The sequence below is a fragment of the Aquila chrysaetos genome, chromosome 2 (assembly GCF_900496995.4).
Source record: "Aquila chrysaetos chrysaetos chromosome 2, bAquChr1.4, whole genome shotgun sequence".
In the NCBI taxonomy this organism is placed as follows: Eukaryota; Metazoa; Chordata; class Aves; order Accipitriformes; family Accipitridae; genus Aquila; species Aquila chrysaetos.
In genome coordinates, this window is record NC_044005.1 from 47,125,115 (window position 1) to 47,144,317 (window position 19,203).

At 49.6% G+C, this 19,203-nt stretch overlaps 1 long non-coding RNA gene across 1 annotated transcript; it reads left to right on the forward strand.

The window, feature by feature from the left end:
* The first annotated feature begins 14,097 nt into the window (after positions 1-14,097).
* Positions 14,098-15,847, forward strand: LOC115334550. Its single transcript, XR_003921150.2, has 2 exons — positions 14,098-14,287; positions 14,650-15,847. It is a non-coding gene; the product is annotated as an uncharacterized LOC115334550 (long non-coding RNA).
* Positions 15,848-19,203: the final 3,356 nt, after the last annotated feature.

Consider the following 19,203-nt stretch of genomic DNA (forward strand, 5'->3'; position numbering starts at 1 on the left):
GAAATCCCTCTCCAGCATAACTGTTTCACTACTGTAGGAGAACTATACCGCAGGTTCATGAACAACTTAAAATTCTATTAACCTACCCAAATGCCTTATAAACAAATTAACTGAGGACAGATTCATTTGATTCTATTTATTATTTTCAGCTACTATACTTCTCCTGTTTTTTTAATGCACATATGCCTACATGTATGCACATATACCCAGTCCCCTACATACAGAGTCCTACTGTACTAGTTCAGATTTATACAAGAAATTCCTCTAGCAGGAATGAATCAAGAGACTGATTTAGTTTAGTAAGAGTGAAAAGCAATGACCATTACTTAATTAGGACAGTGTTAGCTAAAATTTCACATACGGAGCGTGGGGAATACGAGGGGAGCATGCTTATGTGGTACCAATGAGTTCAGTAGTGTTTAATGGGTGTTACATGACTGGGGGGGGGGGGCAGACGGACTGTGGTCTTTTGTAGATCAGAACACCCAAATTAATCTGAAAAGAAAAAATAAAGATGAAATGCAATAAATGTTATTTTATGCAGAAGAATGTTTTCTTCCATTTCAATCTCATCAGATTTTCCTGATTTTTTTCTAAGATTGCTTTTCTTGCATGTAATATCTGCTTAAATTTGGGCAGCAAATAAAATAGCTAAATTGTGATGTTTCTACTGTATATAAATATATATCAACTGAACAAAATAAATGAAAGGGATGAATATGCCTCAAAAGAAGAGGTCAAATAACAACTTCAGAATAAAAAATTATCACTCTTGAACCAGTACTTTTTGTATACAAGTCTAAAGGAGTTTTGCTAATGGCCTCACTGTAGGAACAGAACTGACTCCATAATCTCATGAACCATACAGGAGACTAAATGAAGGTCTTATGCAAAAAGATACAGTACAGCAAGTTACAAGGGTTTCAGCACTCACGTTCATTTGGGAATCTTTAAACCTATTGGCGTGGAAGTACTTGGTCACATTTTGTTTACTGAGTGCTAAACTGCTGGATCTCCATTCTCAGTTTGGCAGCTGCATTATACATGTATTTTTAAAACCCATTACACTGAGAAAGGCCTAGTTTGACTACAAATAATCAGAGAAGGAAACAAGCAAGCAAACTAACAAACAAGGTACCAATGGTTTGTGTGATTCAAGTTTGGAAGGTCTCTGTTCAGTTGCCAGGCAATAATTGTTAGTGTTTAAAAAAAAAAAAAAATACCCCCATTCTCATCTTTTGACAATCTGAGCAGAGAGGTCCTGGAAAACCAAATATTCCTCTCAGGCTTTGAATAGTCCCTCTGCCCTGAAGTAGATGTAGCATGGGGCAGTGAATTAATAAAGCCAGAATATCTGTTGCTAATGGGTTTACTAAGCATGTGAACAGAGAACCAGTCACACAGTGCCAGAACTACATCCTATGGAAACTGTTCAAAATAACAACAAATAGAAATTCACTGAAACCAGGATCCTTCAGGGAGGGCTGTAAGGTGTTTATCCCACTTCTGCGGCTGGACAATTAAAAGTAAAGAAAAATTCAGCAAGAGCTTGATTTTCAACACAATCAAGGTATTTTTACCCATTGTGAAAAGGAAGGGAAAAAATCTCAGATGCAAGACAAAAGGCCTTTCCCTGCAAACATCTGCTTCCCTGAGCAGCGCTTACTGCTGTGAGAAGCCCTATTGTGGTCAGGCTAAGTCCTGTTAGAAGACTGCTTGGAAGAGGAAAGCCCTTGCTGGATCAGGATGTAGGTACTTTACTCAAGAAATAGCTGCTGGGTTTGCAAATAACATACAAAGCTTTGTATCACAACAGACTGCTGGTGAATACAGCCAGCCATAAAATATTTTCCTGACTATGTGGTCAAAATTGGGGTTAAAAAACTGAATGGAAGTTGCAGAAATGCAGGTAATCACAGGTCAATAAACATTTTTTTTTTTAAATGTCCTCAACTCCATAAACTGTGATATAATAAAATAGTCTGCCCTGTACTTCAGCATAATTAATACTGAATAGGCCTTTAAAAAGTTAGTAAATATTTATGAAATGAACTATAATTTTCTTAGTGTACAGTAAAACCTGTGAATCAGTAAACCATCTTTAAATTTCTTTAAAACTTAAACATATCAAGAAAAGGATCACATTTTGCCTTTATTACTTCTGCTATGGATTTGCATGCACATGGATTTGCCGATATGTTCACATGTGCACATACACATCCGTCCATGCACCCATAAAATAGTCTGCACGCACTATTTTAGTAATCTGGGTAAGAAAAACGAAAGAAGAACTAAAAAAATGCACCTTGTATAATTGTTATACGAAGTTAAAACTACTGCGTAAATTTAAAATTATTCTGTAAACAATGTCATGGTTTCTGATACTAATTTTATTTTAAAGATCAAAACCAGAAAGCACTTGGAGAAACTAAAAAAAAAAAAAAAAAAAAAAGGGCAATGCTGATTTCCCATTTTACAAGCTCTTTATTGTTGTATTTCATTCAGTTTGGCCAGTAAAAAAACCCAAACTAAAAAGCAATTATCTTCCTATCCTAGCCATTTTACCTCCTTGCTGTCATGTACCAACACAAATCAGTTGCATTTGGCTTTTTGACATTAAATATAAAATAAAGTCTTTTAATTTAATTTAAGAACAAAAGACAATTGTTTTTTTCTGTTCCCTCTCACAAACATACTTTTTTTTAAATTTAATTTTTATTTTTTTAAGAAAAACATGGGGCTTTAAGAAGTCGTTGCCATAGGTCCTTCAAGATGACTTTTAGGGTCACACTTCAACATAACATCCCTTATACTGCAAGCCTGCTTGAGCAGAGCTCCCAAATGTTTCAGCTTAGTGACTTGGCACTCTGTTCTTGAATGTCACACTATACCCAAGTACTTCAACCTCTCAATAAAGCCTAGAGACGAAGGTGTGGGTGACCTGCCAGTATATGGACTAGAACAGTTCAGCGTACAAATCAGTATCATAAAGTTGGGATTTTTTTCTTGCTCCTGTTTTTCTTAATCGGTTTAGTCAGGTTGACCTTTTGCTACAACTACGTGATAAAAACGCATGCCTACGAACATACACACAAACAAACAATTATTTACAAAACTCTCTATAAAAATGTGGAATACATGGTAACAAATCCTATTTTTGTGTAGTAGATTCTTCCTTCCCACCCACGCTTGCCTCAACTTATAAAGCAGGGAGCACGTGCTCCCCTCTACGCCTGGTAACTTCCATCGTTGTCTGCAACATACTGCAGATGGGTAATCCATTTCTCATCTAGCCACACTGCCCGCAAAAGTCCATGTCAGCCCTGTGCAACAGGCACAGCAGCACACATCACTCTGATTTACCTACGGCGCAATTAAGGTGAGGAACCTTAACACCAAACTCGGCAGCCAAGGGGGAGATTTCTCACTCTTACGTTGACAGGCCCTGACATCTGCTTCCTCTGCTCGGTGACGAACTTTGTGATCGTCCAAGTGCCAGAAGACAGTGGCCAACCCAGCTAGCCATCACGCCTGCTGAACTGGCTGCTCAGACTCAGGCTCACTCCTCTGCCTTCTGCCCTGCCTCCCAGTTTTGGCCTCCTGTGTTCACCAGGAGCGCTCATCTTGTGCCACCGTAGGAAACAAGGCTGGGGGAACAGTGTAGCAGGGGAATCAGCTGAGGGCCCTCTCCAGGGACAGATGTCCACAGAGGTGGGTGAAAATCTGGGAGACACAACGGAAGGAAAAGAGAGAGACAGTGCACGCGTGCCTGAATCAGGACAGAGGAGAAGGAGGAACAATGAAACAGAAATAAGGGGAAAAGAAGGACATTTCAAAAAATAAAAAAGGAGGGGGGATTGCAAGAGGAGAAATAGGAACTGTCTTGCCACGTTCACATCATGAGTTGCATTTAGTCGTTTCTCTACCTGTGCCGTATCATACTTCCCCAGCAGATGTTCCCGTGAGGGTAAGGAGGGTGACTGAGAAGCGTTGCTTTGATGAGGGCGAGTCTGGGAACCAACAGTGGACACATTTTTTTTAAAAGCCTATGTGTCACTCTGCTAATTCATTTCTTGTTTTGGCTTCTGAAGTCCTGATTTGGAAGGAAGAGAAAGTTACCAAATAATTTGCCAAAAAGCAACGCTCCCCAAAGCCACGTCATCTCTCCCCGTACTTTAGGACGTCCCTCTCTTTCTACCGCCTTGAGAGGAAATTCAGCTCCTCTTCCAACCAGGAATTCTGCCTGGCCCTGTGTTTGGGACGCATGGGCTGAAGGCTCTGAGGAGCAAGAGGCCACGCGAGCAGATCTATGGCAAGGGCTGAGAACTGTGCCTGGGCAGGGAACCCCTCACTGCACCATCCCCGCGCTGGAGATGTACCAACAAACAGCAAATTAGCACCGAGTATCTGTTTGCATCAAAATTGGCAAAGGTATTGGCACAGCCAGGAACTTCTAACAGGTATGTCAGGATTTTTCACGTTCTCTTAACAGATAAATAGCTTACGTACATTCCCTCTCTTCCCCCCTACTGCTCCTACTGGTTTTCTCTTCTCTTAAATCACTGGCCATTTCTAATGTGGCATAACAGAGCACAGGAACACGTGCTGAAAATTAACTAAAATATAACAACATAATTAAAGAGATTTAGAAAGGAAACCAGAAAGTGATAGAGACCTGGCATCAGCTTGCCACTAAGGACACGGGCAGCTACGCCAGACATGCAGAATTTTAGCAAGTCACCCAGCCAGGCTTTCCAGACAGAGAAAGGCAAGGGCATTGAGACGTTTCTGTGTTGGCTTTTGTGTCTTTTCTTTGGCTGCTCACAGCTCACGGTACTTATGTTAAATTAATACTGCTGACTATATATTCTGTATATTGAGGTTAAATAACTGATAGTGTCATGGCTGCTGGCCACTTCTCCCCAACCCTTCTCCTAATTAGCCGGCCTTTTTCGTCTTTACTACTCTCCTGGGAAATGCTGACATTTTTTCCGGAGTGGACACTATGTGCCATTCACTCAGCGCAAGATCAAACGCACTCTCTTCTAGGCCGCTTCCTCCTTTCCCTCCTTTTGCTTGTACTGAGGGTGGACACCAACGTGGGCACTGACTTATATCCGTACAGTTGGGACTGTAAGGCGACGAGCTGCACAACAGCACGTTTTTTCAGTGCTTGTCCCCGATTCCTCTGTTGGAAAATAACCTTATTTGCTCCAGTAAAGCTATAAACTCAAGGGTGCGGTGGGCCCTGATTCGGCAGTGCTTTCTGCCTCCCACACCGATCCGGTAGAACTGTTCACGTGAGGGCATATAATCCAAGGAGGAAAAATGGAAGAATCGCGTCCTTTAAAAACTAGATGTAATTTCTCCATGGCAGTTTCCCACTGCTTTCCATTTTTTTCCTTCAACCATGCACTCATTTTGAAAATGCATCATTTAAAACAAACAAATTCTCAGAAGAAATTTTTCTTGCAATTCCCTTTTCCAGAAAGGTTTGCATGCAAACTGAAAATGTTCAGGTTTCCCAGGCAGTTAAACCTTGTCCACTCGGGCAGAAGCCCATGATAGCTTCCGTTATTTAGCATGGCATTATCCCATACTGTTTACTTACAGCTCGCTGAAAATAAGGGATGATGGAACATATTTTCCTGGGCACACCCTGACTTTATTCTTAGTAAATTGTTTACTATATTCTCGGCCTAGAAACTCACATTACTCCAAGCCCTTTTTAAAAAACTACGTGCCCAACTGCAGCAGCCACTTTCAGCTGTGGGGAGACGTTGACAATAACCCTTTCAGTACCTCCACTGGCTAGCAAAGGGGGCAACTTCAGAAGATAGCCCGGCCACCTCCTGGGAGACACAGCTGCTGTAATGGGAGAGTAAGGAGAACAGGAGGAAAACAGGGATTTGCCAAATTCAGAGAACGAGCTTTGGGGATGGGGAACCCTCTAATAAAATAAACGGAAAATTAAATTTGCCTCCCTTCTCCTCCCGCATCTCCCATCTATGCCTGCCTGGGAGAGAACAACACCTGGACGTTAGGACTAACAACGCCACAACTCAGCAACGTTGCACAAACACAGGGGTCACATTTCGCCTCTGGCGAGACTCAAGGGAATCGTCCCTTTTCTCCTGAGGTGGCTAATGCTGCATCCTGGTGACCAGCACGGGTACCATCAGTACCCGAATGCATGTCCTTGTCACCACACTAATAGCTCAGCGGGTGGCTACCTGCACGGGGACAGGAACACGGGTCACAAGAAGCACCTGAGCTGTGCTGGAGGCCGTACTCTGGCCATGCAGAGCGGACGGTGTGTACCGACCCCCGGGAGGTTCTACAGAGGCTAAAGCTGTATTAGAAATGAGACATGTCATGCTGCTACCATGACGCATTTCTCCATGTGCAAATATAATGATTAATAAAGCATCTTCTATCATCCTTCCAAACCCATCCGAACTACAGCATCAAATACGATATAAAACACACATGTCACTTCTTATTTTGAAGTGAAAACTTTGAGTTTCACAGGGACAAGTTTTGTAACTCTCTTCTACAAATTAGGAAGCTTGACTATCCAGAATTAAAACAGAATGCTAGCAAAAAAATCCATTTTATTTTCACATACGTATGTATTTTGCGTGCACGTGTGCACGCACGTGCACAGACAACCCCGTGCCTCAGTGTATTGTTCTGAATGATACTAGGTCACTTACTTATACAGAAAATTGCCTGTATTTAAATAAGGTGCAGCTTCTTCTCCCTGCTCCAAACAACGTCCATGGACACTGCTGCAGGTCCAAATGCATCTCTTTCCTGGTTATATTTACAAATGGAAATGGATTGTATTTATAAACAGAAATTAAAGTGAAACAGCATAGTCTCATTTCAGACCAAGTTTGGCTGCTGTAGTGCTCCTCTCAGAAGTTTGGTAAGTCTACACCCTACATTCCACCCCCCACCCCCCCCCAGACTGCTTATCACGTCTGCAGTACCATAAATCTGCTAACCTTTCCTACTACTTCTACTGCTAATTAGGCATTAGGCTTCACCAGGGTTTTCACTCTTACGCTCCCTATGTTAGATAAATGCAGTGGCAGCTAAGCATGCTCTAAGAACTGCTAACTGCATTACTGGTTATCAGAGCAGTTCCAGCAGACATGCTAAACAGGTGATAATAACAGTGGGAATATTTTGGCAAAACAGTGAGCAAACAAACCCTACTTGGCTTTCCCTAAGTAGTCCCATAAAATATTTCAAAGAGAGAAAGAGAAATAATAACTTTTTGTCCTTTTTTTTTTTTTGGGGGGGGGGGGGGGGGGGGTGTGCAACATGACACCAACCAAATTAACCTGCCCCCACTGAGCCTGGGGTGTATCTAGTAGTATAAAAGCATAAAAGCCAAAAGGTATTTATTTCAATTTCTAGAAAAAGCCCCTCCAAAAGTATCTTTAAAAACTACTAGCATTTCAGCAAGAGTTGACAGTTATTGAAAGCTACACAAACAACAACCACCACAAAACTTGCCTGAAAATATAATAATAAAAATAAAAGTTAATTTACGTGTGTCCTTTATTAGAGCGATCTCTATAGCCAGAAATGAGATGGCAGCATACCACAGCTAATGCAAATATTATAGCCAAATGTATTTGTGGTAACAGAGTTAAAAGAGAAAGAATGAGAACTGATGTGCAGATGATCTGCAAAAGATTCGAATACTAATAAAAATTGGGGGGGGGGGGGGGGGTAGAAGGGGGGGAGGGTAAGAGTGTTAATCATTATTTCATGAGGCCCGTATTCACAAAGCAATTTTTTACAGATGGTTGGAGGTATTTCTCAGCCCTTAACTGACAGGAATACAGGAGGCTCAGAGGCCTTAAGCAGCAATTCTAGTCATAGGCCCTTAGCCTTTATATAATTGTATTAAGTGCAGTAACAGACGTAAATTAACACGCACTGACCCCATGCTCCTAGCAATGTATGCCTTGACCTTTTAAAAAACCTCAAGAGTAGTACTAGTTCAATATTTGATACGTCCTCTTTTGGGGGAGATTAAATGCTGGTCTAGGAGGTGTATGTACTTGAGGCTCTAACAGGCCTTTTCCATCTTTGGCTACGAGGATCTGCTTTTCCTTTCTATCTTTAAATAAGCAGAGTTTGTCTATTTTGGTGGTAAACTAGCTGATACCAGTAAAGCACTGCTAAGCTTTAGGGGTCCTAATGAAGTGTTTGACCTACGTCAGGTGGCAATGGAGCCCCTAACCTCCGAAGACATCTGCCCACGCTGGCAGCTTTCTGAGGGAAGACATTTTTGTTGTTTTACAGCAAACCGTATGTCGCAATTTACGGGCAGATAACGGCCGTCGAGAAATTAGATGCTGAAATGAAAGGACAAAAATGGACTTCTTGCAGAAAGCCTTCCTATGTATTTTATTTACTCGTAAATTGAATTTAAAATTCAAAATACAGTAAACGTAAAGAGACTTTGCTGTAGTTACTTATCTAGAAACTTTTAATTTTGTAACTGGAATGTATTTCCTCTTTCTCCAAAACTGCCAGGTCTGGAAACAGAGCGGGGGACGATCACTAAACGTGACTGAAAACAACAATACGTTTCGCTGTTTTACTGGGAGGGGGTCCTTTTGCTTTCAAAACACGTGCTATTAATTAATTTGCCTCTCAGTTTTCTACCTCACGATTACAGTGGTAGGCAGAAAATTGTACTAGCTGTCTCGAGGATTAAAAAAAAAAAAAAAAAAAAAAAAGAAAAAGCAGAAACCTACAAGAAAAAAACTAGGAGAACTGCAAATGTCAGACAACGCATTTAACTGTGGAGTGGAAGAGAGCGTTAACTAGTGAAGAAGGAAGGAAAGATGAGGTGAAGGAGGAGATTCTGAGGCAAAGCCCGCCAACTTTTTCCCGTCCCCGCCTTCTTACGACGGCAGGGCTTCGGCTCGGAATCGATTCTGTCCAGTTTATACGAACTCGAAGCGGGTTTTTCCCGCCTTTTTCAGTGCCCTGGGCTGCCTGCACTCGGGGCGGGGGGCAGGTTTGGGGGGGGGGCGGGCCTGCTCCGGCCTAGCGCTGCAGTTAGGCCGGGCCTGGCTGTAACTAACCACCGCTGGGGTCAAAGGGAAAGGCGGGAAAGCGGGAAACCGGGCCGGGGGCTGCGGTCCTCCCCCTCCCCGGGCACCCGGTAGGGTGCCCGGGGAGGGGGAGGACCGCAGCCCCCGGCCCATGCGAGGGGCCCCGAGCTTTCCCCCTTTCCCCGCCTCTAAGGGAAGCCCCGGGCTTGTGAGGGAAAAACCCCGCGGCGTGGCTGCTCTCACCTGCCGGCCTCCCTCGCTGCTTCCCGCGGCTCCTCCGGCCTCCGACGGCGTGGCCGCCCCTGAGGGGGAAAAGGCAGAGGGAGACGAGGGTTAACCGGGTCGGGGCTGCCGGGGGAAGGGGGGGGGGGGGGGGTGGATTCTCCGCTTCTCCCCTGGCTACAGCTTGCCCTGACGCCTAGGGGAGGGATTGGAGGGGGGGGGGGGGCCCACCCGGGCGTCCCTGTCACCCGTGGGGACGCACACCCCCGAGCCCCTCCAGCTGCCCCAGGCCCGCAGCAGAGCAACGAGAGCGGCCTGGCCCCTGCCCGGCCCCCTCGGGGAAAAGGCGGAGGCCAGGCCCGGCGGGAGGAGGAGGAGAGCTGCCGGGGGGGGGGGGGGGGGGGGGGGGGATGCCGGGTCGTCAGGGACAGGGACCCCGGTTCGCCCGACGTGTCCTAACATCCCTACTGCGGATAGAAACCTTGGAGGAGCGAGGGGAGGGAGAAGGGCAGGGAGAGGTGCCCCGTGGAGCGGCGGAGACCGGCTGGGGGTAGCCGCCCCCCCCCCCCCCCCCCGCCCCACTCCGTCCCCCGGGCAGAGAGGAGCGGTTCCCGTTCCCGTTCCCGTTCCCAGCAGCAGCAGCCCTTAGCATGGCAGCAACAGTTGGCTGGCAAGGTAAAGAGACGTGGAGCTGCACCGCCGTGGCTCGGATTTTCCACTCGCGCCTGAGCTGTCGTGTGTGCGTGTGTGTGTGTGTGTGTCCCCTTCCCCAAATCACTCCTGGTTTCAATCCTCTTGAGGGACGACGGTAGGCAGGGAAGAGAGAGGATGCTTTTTTAGCCTGAGCTTGGCTGATCCCTCTTATCACTTCTCTTTTCTTTTTTTCCAAGTTCCCTCTAGTACCTTGTCTCTCCCTTTAAAATATGCTCACATGAATAAAACCCACGTAAAGAGGTTTGCTGGCGACCGGAAAGGACAAACGCCTTTTTTTCTCTCTAAATAGAAGAGGATAAATAATTATGAAAATGCGAATCTACTTGAAAGATGGTGTGACCCTTCCACCTTTGTTTTCATCAAGCCCGCTAGTGCTCAAGCTACGTGTCCTGAGCAAGAAGAAAAGGAGGGAGGGGAGCCACGAGGTGCTTTTCCTTCCCCTTCTTTCCTCGCTTATCCCTTAGCCGGCCTTTTACTCTTTTCTAAAGTGCAGGCAGGTCTTCAAAATCTCTTTTATCTCTCGAGAAATATTAACTCTTAGCCTCGACCGTGGTCCTCGCCCGATCTCTCCAATGCAGGCTTCCCTGAAATGCAAGATCAGCCCTTTCTCAGCCGGATCTCCCTCCGTGCCGCTGTCGGGGGAGCAGAGGGGAGAGCCCTTCTAGTTTCTAACAGTTGAGACATGAGATCGCCCCCCCCCCCTCCTTTTTATTTCACAGCCGGGCGAACCATAGGCCCCTGTGTTGCGTCAAGCGGCCACTCCGCTACCAACTTGCTGCTCAGATCTTGTCTCTTTCACGAGGCTGATCTGCACGGACAGATCTGCTCTTAATCGCTCCTTCTTTTGGGGGGCGGCAAGCGGGGAGGATTTCTCTTTGCTATTTGTTTCTTGCCCACGGAATCCGGGCTGGTAATTACTGCAAAGAGAGGGAAAATGCAGCTTCCCCAACTCCTGCCTGAGATGCTCTCAGTGCTGTGTGCATGCACAAGGCAGTTTCAGAACCAGAGAGCTGGTGCTGATGCTGCTTTGCTCGCTTGCGATCACCTCGTCCAAAAGCATCGCCTCGGCTGGGTTTTCCCCCGGATTCTGCCTTTTTTACCCTTTTCGGGGGCACTAGCTTTTGGGGAAAGAGTCATCGGAGAGATCGCCGGACTGCAAGTTGCTTAAAATCAGGTTGGAAGTGGGCAGGGGGGAGGGAGGCGCCTTTGGCAAGCGCTTCCATGGTGCATCTCCTGCTAACTGGGGTCTCCCCCAAACCGCGGCGGATCCGTGCGCCTCCCCCTCCTCCTCCCTCCCTATTATTTATGGGGCGATCCCAGTAAATCCCACCCTCCCCACCTCGAAATAAGCCGAGGCTCCCGATTACAGAGCATTTAATGAATCGCTCCGAAGATTTTTTTTTTTTTTTTTTTTATGAATTAATCTCGATCAACTAGGACACCCGTATTTTTTAAACACGGCTATGCCCTGGAAGGAGGGGAGGGGGAGAAAGGTGAGGGTAGGAGAACTTTTAGGAAGTTTTATTCTATTTTTATTTTTCCATTAATGAAATAAAAAACCACCATACAGTTATCCGAATAAACGTGTGGTCTGCTCCGTTAGGCAAAAGTCGATTAAAAAGTTAGGTTAGGAGGCGACGGTGAATATTTGAACGTCTGGGGGACCAAGCGGAGTAGGAAAGGGGGAAAGGGGTGTTTATTTATCTCACTACATATATATCTAGAGACACACATATATACACTCACAGCGGGGGGGGGGGGGGGGGGGCTGGACGGGGGAAAGGGAAAGGTGCCAGGAATTAATAATAGAAGCCCACAGAGTCTAGATAAGTCCAAGGCTCGGCGATCGCAGCTGCTGCTCCTTCGGCGAATGCGCCCTCCGCGAATGCTTTTTGGGGTAAGGGCTTCCCGGGTAGGTAGTTATGTACAGCAAGCCCAGACCGCAAAAAGATTCGCGAAGGACAAAGTCTCCCGCGGCTTCCTACATCCATCCATCCATCCGGCTGCCACCACAACATCCACAGGACCCACGGGCGATCGGCTCCGCCATCCCCCGCCACGCCGGGTCCCCACCCCCCATCCCCACCAAGTCCCGCTCCGAAAACCCGGGATCCCGCCAGGGCGGTGGGGCGGGGGCGGGGAGGTGGGGGGGGGGGGTCTCGCCACCGCCCCCCCCCCTCCCTCCTACCCCCCACCCCCCCACCCCGGCGGGGCCGGGGCCGCGGGAGCGTGGCGGAGCGCGGCGTGTCCGCGGCCCCGCTCCGCGCGGAGGCTCCGGCGCTGGGCACGGGCGCTGCGTAAAGAGAAAACTCTCCCCCCTGAGCGCTAAATAAATAGAGAGCAGGCGGGCAGCTCATTGGTGCGGGCTAAAATCGTCACCCACCAATCAGGCGGCGCCTCACATTGCCTAGTTCGGCTTTTTTTTTTTTTTTTCCCTTCCCTTTTTTTTTTTTTTTTTTTTTTTCTTTCCCCCGAAGGGGGAGAGGAGAGGAGAGGAGAGGAGAGGAGAGGAGAAACGAAGGAAGGAACGAAGGAAGGAACGAAGGAAGGAAAAGGGGAAAGAAAAAAAAAAGGAAAAAAAAAAGGGAAAAAAAAAAGCAGCCCACTCCACGTTTAATTAGTCGCCAAATCCCCGACCAGAGCACGTCTGAGAGCGCGGCCGGGCCAGCCCAGACCCCTCCTCGTCCCTGCCGCCCCCCCCCCCCCAAGCCCCTCTCCGGGAAGCCGCTGCCGAAGGGGTGCCGTTAAGCTAAGGACCAGCCCCGCCGCCGGGGGGGCCCCGGGCGCGGAGCCGCTGCTCCCCCCGGCGGGGGCGCCCCGGGCCGTCCGCCACCTCCCGGCGGGCAGCCGGGGACATGGGGGACCCGCCGCTGCCTCCCCGCCCTCCCGCCTCGGCGCGGGGGGAACCGGCCGGCCGGCCCCGACGGGCGACCCTCCCGGGGGCGGCGGGGGCCGCGGGACGGCCCCCTCCCCTCCGCTCCTTAGCGCCGTGACACCGTCCTGGGCGCTGAGGCACCCGGCCACCGCCGGCGGCGGGGACACCCGCTTGGTAAAAGTTTCCAGGACGTGTCACTGAACTCCAGAGGTCTTCCACGGAAAGCTCTGCGGGGAACCGCCGGCCCCGCCAGCGCCCGGCGGCGGCAGGAGCAAGGCAAAACACGCGTCCGCGTCCACGTCCCGCCCGCCGGGCTCCCGCACGAGTTGGGGGCAGAGAGAGTCCCGCGGGGGGGGGGGGGGGACGACACGACGACGACGACGGACGGGGACCGGCGGGGCCTCGCCCCTCGGCCCAAACTCCACAACTCGCAAATCCACCGCTGCCCCGCGGCGGCCGAAGGGTCCCGCCCGCGCCAGCGGCGCGGGAAACCCACGCGAGACACCTCCGCGCCAGTCCCAGCCCGCAACCGCCGCGGTTCCCTCCCTCCCTCCCCTCGCTCGTACCGACGCTCCCGCCCCGCCGGGCGGCACGACGCCCCGCGTCTCCCAAGCCCCCGGCGAGCCCGGCGGCAGCGGCGGAGCGGAGCGGAGCGGAGCGGAGCGGGGCGCGGGCAGGGCGCGGGCAGGGCGGCCGGGGCAGCGCAGGCAGCAGAAGTTTGAAAACCCCCAGCACTTACCTGGCGGGGCGCGTCCCTGGCCGCTCCGGGGAGTCCCGCGCGGGGTGCAACCGCCACCAACAGTGTTTTGGGTTGGGTTTGGGTTTTTTTTTTTTTTTTTTTTGGTTGGGTTTTTTTTTTGTTGGGTTTTTTTTGTTTTTTTTAAAGAAAGCCCAAAAGCAAAGCCTCCCTTCCTCCAGGTATGTATATAAGTTACTGTACTGTGTGGGAGGGTCACGATCTCACTAGGTGCAGAAGATTCCCCAGGATTAACCCCTCCTCTCCCTTCCCCTTCTGCAACTTGTTGAGGATTTTATCCACACACGCGCGCAGGCACGCACACGCGCGCACACACACACACACACACACACACACAGAGGCACACACGGGCACACGCACGGACACACACACGGACGGGAGAGCAAGGAGAAAGCGAGCTCCGCGGAGTCCGGCTGCCCCCCGACGCCGTTGTGATTGGATGGTCTTTTCATGGAGAGGGGACGTCTCAAGTCGAAGTCACGATTTCTCCTCAGTTTGGAACCATCTGTGACTGGAGCCATGACGCAGCCAGAGCACATTACTCACTTTTACAGTCACGACTTGGAAATCCGTGCAGTTTCCAACCAAAATTACACCGCCACCATTGAATTATTTAATAGGATCCAGTTAAGGGTAATCTTATGCATTGTGCCAAGAGAGGCAACGATCTAGGAGGGGAGGGCTGGGAAGGCGAGGGAGGGGGCGAGGAAGGAGGGCATTTCTTGTTTCTAATGACTGTTTTATAGAGATATATTAAGAGTTGCAATGATTGGCTACACGTGTTGTAAGGGGATTTTTTTTCTTCTTCTTCTTCTTCTTCTTTAAAAAAACCAACCAAACAAACTACATGTCGGGTCCGCTTGTAAATACGACCACGCAAGCTCGGGGAAGGGACGGTTTAGACATGAAGGGCAGCCGTGGGTGGAGTACCGTGCTGTGAATTCAGGCGCTGGTGTTCGATTAATTGCAAGAAATGATGTCTTTTGTATGCCTAGATTAGAGCCGTTGCATGCGGTCTTGGCCAGGAGGTGCTCTCAGCCCCCAGCCCAATGTGCTGTGCTATACCGATGTTCATGGCTGCACCATGCCATTGTCTGCGGGATCTGCAATTGTTGCTGGGCTTTGTGTGGTAGGTGCACCATTTTCTAAGCTTGCTTTTACTGCGAGGCTACGGCTAAACGTGCTCAGGGGAAAGCTGCTTCCTCGGCTATTGTCTGCCTTCTGCCTTTTCCACCCCTCGCGGGTCTGAGCCTGCGGCTAAGCCCCCCTCTCCACGGCCGTTTGGGAGGGCTACCACCGCGCGGGGTAGAACGGGGTGGTGCGTGCCAGCGCCGGACGGTGGTTCCGCGTCTCTTCTAGTGCAATCTGATGACATGTCTTTGCTAGCCGGAATGCCTGCGAACCTGCATGCTCGCAGCCTGGCGAGAACTTCCCCGGCTCCCGGGAGCGGTGAGGGGGTGACGGGCGTTCGCAGCGCCGAGGTAACCCTGCGTTCCCTGCTCCGTACACACCACAACAATCCCCCGCTACTTCGCCACTAATTCAGTCATTCCACCAACTCATCTGGTGAGGATATGACTAAGGACGCGAAGGACGGGCAATAATAAAAACAGACGCTCGCGCACACACGATCTGCAGAAGGTGTGGGCACTCGGAGGGGGGAAACGAGGTGGGAGGAGAAGGGGTGAGTCCAAATAAAGCAACCTATAGCCTCTTATTTTGCCGAGCACCATCATCAGGTGCAGGCTCTTTCAAACGCACGGGCGGGAAGGGCAGGCGGAGGCGCGGCGGCGGGGAAGCCTCCGCGGGGGGAAGCTGCGCGGCAGCGGCGGCGGCGGCGGCGGCGGCGGCGGGTTCAGCACCGGGGCGCGGACAGCTCCCGGCGGCCGCCCGGCGGGGAGCGCCCGGCCCCCCCCGGTCCTGCCTCGTCCCCCCCCCCTCCGCTCCCCCCCCCCAACTCCCCCCACAACCCCCCCCATCACCTCGGAGAGGCGAAATTAGGGAGGGGGGCGAGTGGGGAGAGGGGCTCAACAGCGCCGACAGAGAGAGAGAGAGAGTTGCAGCTCGCTATTGATTCAGAGATTTACCGACAGGGTGATTCCCCTTTCTGCAAGAATTCCCTCTCTCTGGGCTCCGTGCATGCACCAAATTCATTATGTAGACGAGCATACCCCTCTCGCTTTAGAAGAAAAGTAGAAAGGAAGGGGAAAAAATTAATCCAGGCATGCATAAAACAAAGACAAGACTCTCTGCACCATGCACAGGAAAGATCACTACTTACCCGAACGGGAACTCCTCGGCTAGGGGAGGGAGGGGGGAGAGGGGGGGGGCGAGGAAGGTTGGGGGGGGGGGGGAATCCAACAATTAATTTCCAGACAGGAGTTGGAAAAAAATACTGCGGTGATGTCCAGGTTTTCTTCCACCCGCGCTCGCTTTTTATACAAGTGCAACCCTCTGTCTATTTCTGGAACGCGATCAAAACCCTGATGCTATTTTTAGCAGGTACTGGGGAAAAAAATCCACACACAAAGGCATTTCGCTGGAACGCTACGTCCAAAACATTAAATGTGCATTAAGTCTGCCCCCCTACAACACAACCACCCCCAACCACGCACCCCCCTACCCCAGCTTCTTTCTGCACCACCGTCCACAGTTGCTTTAGGTGCATCATTGCAGAGAATTAAAAAAAAAAAACAACAACCCACAACACAACAACACACACGCACCCCACACCAAACGACCCAAACTGACCGCCTTCCATGCTGTCCTATTGCACAAACCCCTAATCCACAGTTGTATTGAGTCTGTCTCTGTGCCTCTCTGCCTGTTGCCTTGCAAGCATTATTGTGTCTGTCTTCTTGCAGTGTCTTTATAAAGTGGGCTTTGGAAAAAACACAACCACCACCATGCACCAGTTTGCCATCATGCACAAATGTGGATTTCAGGCTTGCTTTGCCGAGAGGCAGAGATGGTTTCATATAGTGAATTGCACCCAGCACAAAGAAGGGTTGTTTTTTTTTTAAAAAAATTCTCTCCTCCCCGCCCAGTGCCATTCCCCCCTTAAAAAAATCCTTTGTTTGGAGAATAAAGGATCTATAAATATATATATGAAAAAAAAGGGTGTGTGTGTGTTTGCGTTCTAGTAATTTACTACGAGGGGGGACTGGGGAAAAAATAGAATCATTAGGGCTTGCAGGCTGCAAGGAGCCAGCCTGAGACTCCTTTGCAAGGCTGCGTCAGTTATCAGCTATTGACGTCACGTTCAGATTCTCCTCTTCAGAGGCTCTAGTTCATCATAAAAGATGTCTGTGCTTGGAGCTTTGTGCTTGCAGTAAGGCACTTCAATTCGAGGAAAAGAGTTAATTAGCAAGCCCCATATTTTGTGTTGTGCAGCTCTCTGCACAGTTGCACAAAAATCCTGAGGGGTGTGCATATGTGTGTTTGTGGGGGGGGGGGGGGAAATGCGCTGGGGACAGGGAGATATTTCTTAAAAAACACACACATATCCCATGCAGAAGCACAGGCAGGGAGAGCAATCTGCATAGCCAGACCTTGCAAGAACATCTCCCCCCCCCGCGCCACCCCCCCACCCCCCATCCCCTTCTCGTGGTTAGCAATTTTAACAAAAAGCAATTTGGATAAAAATTTCAGGTTTTTGAATATTTGTAAGGCAAACAGCATGGGGGGAGCTGAACATATTTTAGCATCCTTTCTTTCTCTCTCCCCCTCTCGCCCCCCCTTAACCCCCCCCAATACGACCAACAACAGCAGCAGCAGCAGCAGCTAGTCCCCCTACCACCTTACACTTGTATTTGGCTACTGTAGCAAAAGACAGATATTGATAAAACCAGGATTAATTCTGTATATTTGTCAGGCAAACAGCCCCGTCTCCTAGAATGACGCAAATAACAGATTCTATGGCTCTGGCTTTCTATATTCTGCACCCACGCACTCTGCTTGGTCTCCCACGGAATCAGCTACAGAGAGCAATGATCCAGATTATACAGAGAGAGGGGTGGGGGAAAGGGAGAGAATAACAAATGAAATTGCAATTAAAAATTATAATGCTGCTATAGTCTGTACGCAAATGGCTAAACCTGAGCTTGCACAGTGGCACACACACACACACACTCGTCCCCCCCCCCCCCCCCCCGAGCCCCCTGCCCCAAACCCAGGCATCACTAGCAACCAGACAAAAGAGAATTGTCTTTGCTGACAAATGCGGGCTTTATCTGGCCGAGAGAGGTATTTCCTTTATGCACCACACCTTTCCCAGCTCCCATTAAGCAAAACACATCTCTGTAAGGACCTCGCTTGCCATTAAGGGTGTGAAGAGGGGACAATTAACACGTGCAGCCGGGGAGGGGAGGGGGGGGCCACCAGGAGCCCTTCCACGGTCCCAGAGGAGCTAATGAGGACCTTGAAGAAGAGCAGGTCGCCTTCCCAGTCTCCCAGACAAAGGGACGCAGCTCTTTCTTAAAATGCCTAAAAAAAGGCAAGCGCAGAGGGCTGGTGCTATTTTTAAACGCGTCTCTCATTTGGTGGAAAATGGCACTAAAAGCATTAAACAACCTCCATGCCCCCGGGGGCAGGCTCAGACACACTCGCCTGCACCCGAGGGAAAGCCAAGATTCATGGGACCCTCTCTTCCCCAGGTGAGTATGGAGAATCCCCTACCATGCTCTGCCCACCGTCAGCCCACTTCACACCTTGTACGAAGAGAGAAGCAAAATGCCAGGGCAATCAAGAAGCCAGTAAGTTATTTACTGTCTAATCTGTACACACACACATTCTTTATTTATTAACTCACTTAATTATTACCAACTTCTATCGCAGACAATGAATTTCCTAATGTTAATAAACTGCAATCAATGAGGTAAGGCTGTTTCTCCCTCTCTCTCTCTCTCTCTTTGAGCCAGACAACGCCATTGCCAACTCCTGCTACCGATACAGCAGCACCCGGGGAGGGGGGCATTACACACCTATATGAGATCACGTCGTAGGCACTGCCAGGCTCGGGGAGATAGATTAGGCATTTATAATGACTACACGCACTCGCCGGTAGAAGCGAGCAGATGCATTGTCATTCACACATCTCCGCACATGCCAGCCACAAACCCATCTTCCCAGGACTGGGAGAGATGTTGCTCTTCAGATCTGGAAGAAAAACCCAGCTTAAACTGTGTTTTCACCACATACACCTGGAAAGACGGCTTTTACAGCAGTAGCAGCCCAGAAGCCAGAAGGACACAAAGAAATACCACAGTAGGGAAAGATCTTATACCAAGGACGGACCTTGTCACCTCAAGACCCCAGACAAAAGAGCCAGCCACAAAACATACCTTCTCCGAGGAGCCGCGACGAAGCTCATCCTGGATGAGTAAAAACGAGAGGCCGCGCAGGAGTTTGGGGATGGAGGTGTGCGCACATAAACTATCTTCTGCCACTCAGACCCAAGAGCGCTGGGACAACCCGCGGCCTACTGCGGAGGGAGGGGATGGTCATCTTCTCTCTTCCCTCCCGCGCATACCCTAAGAGCTTTGCATTTC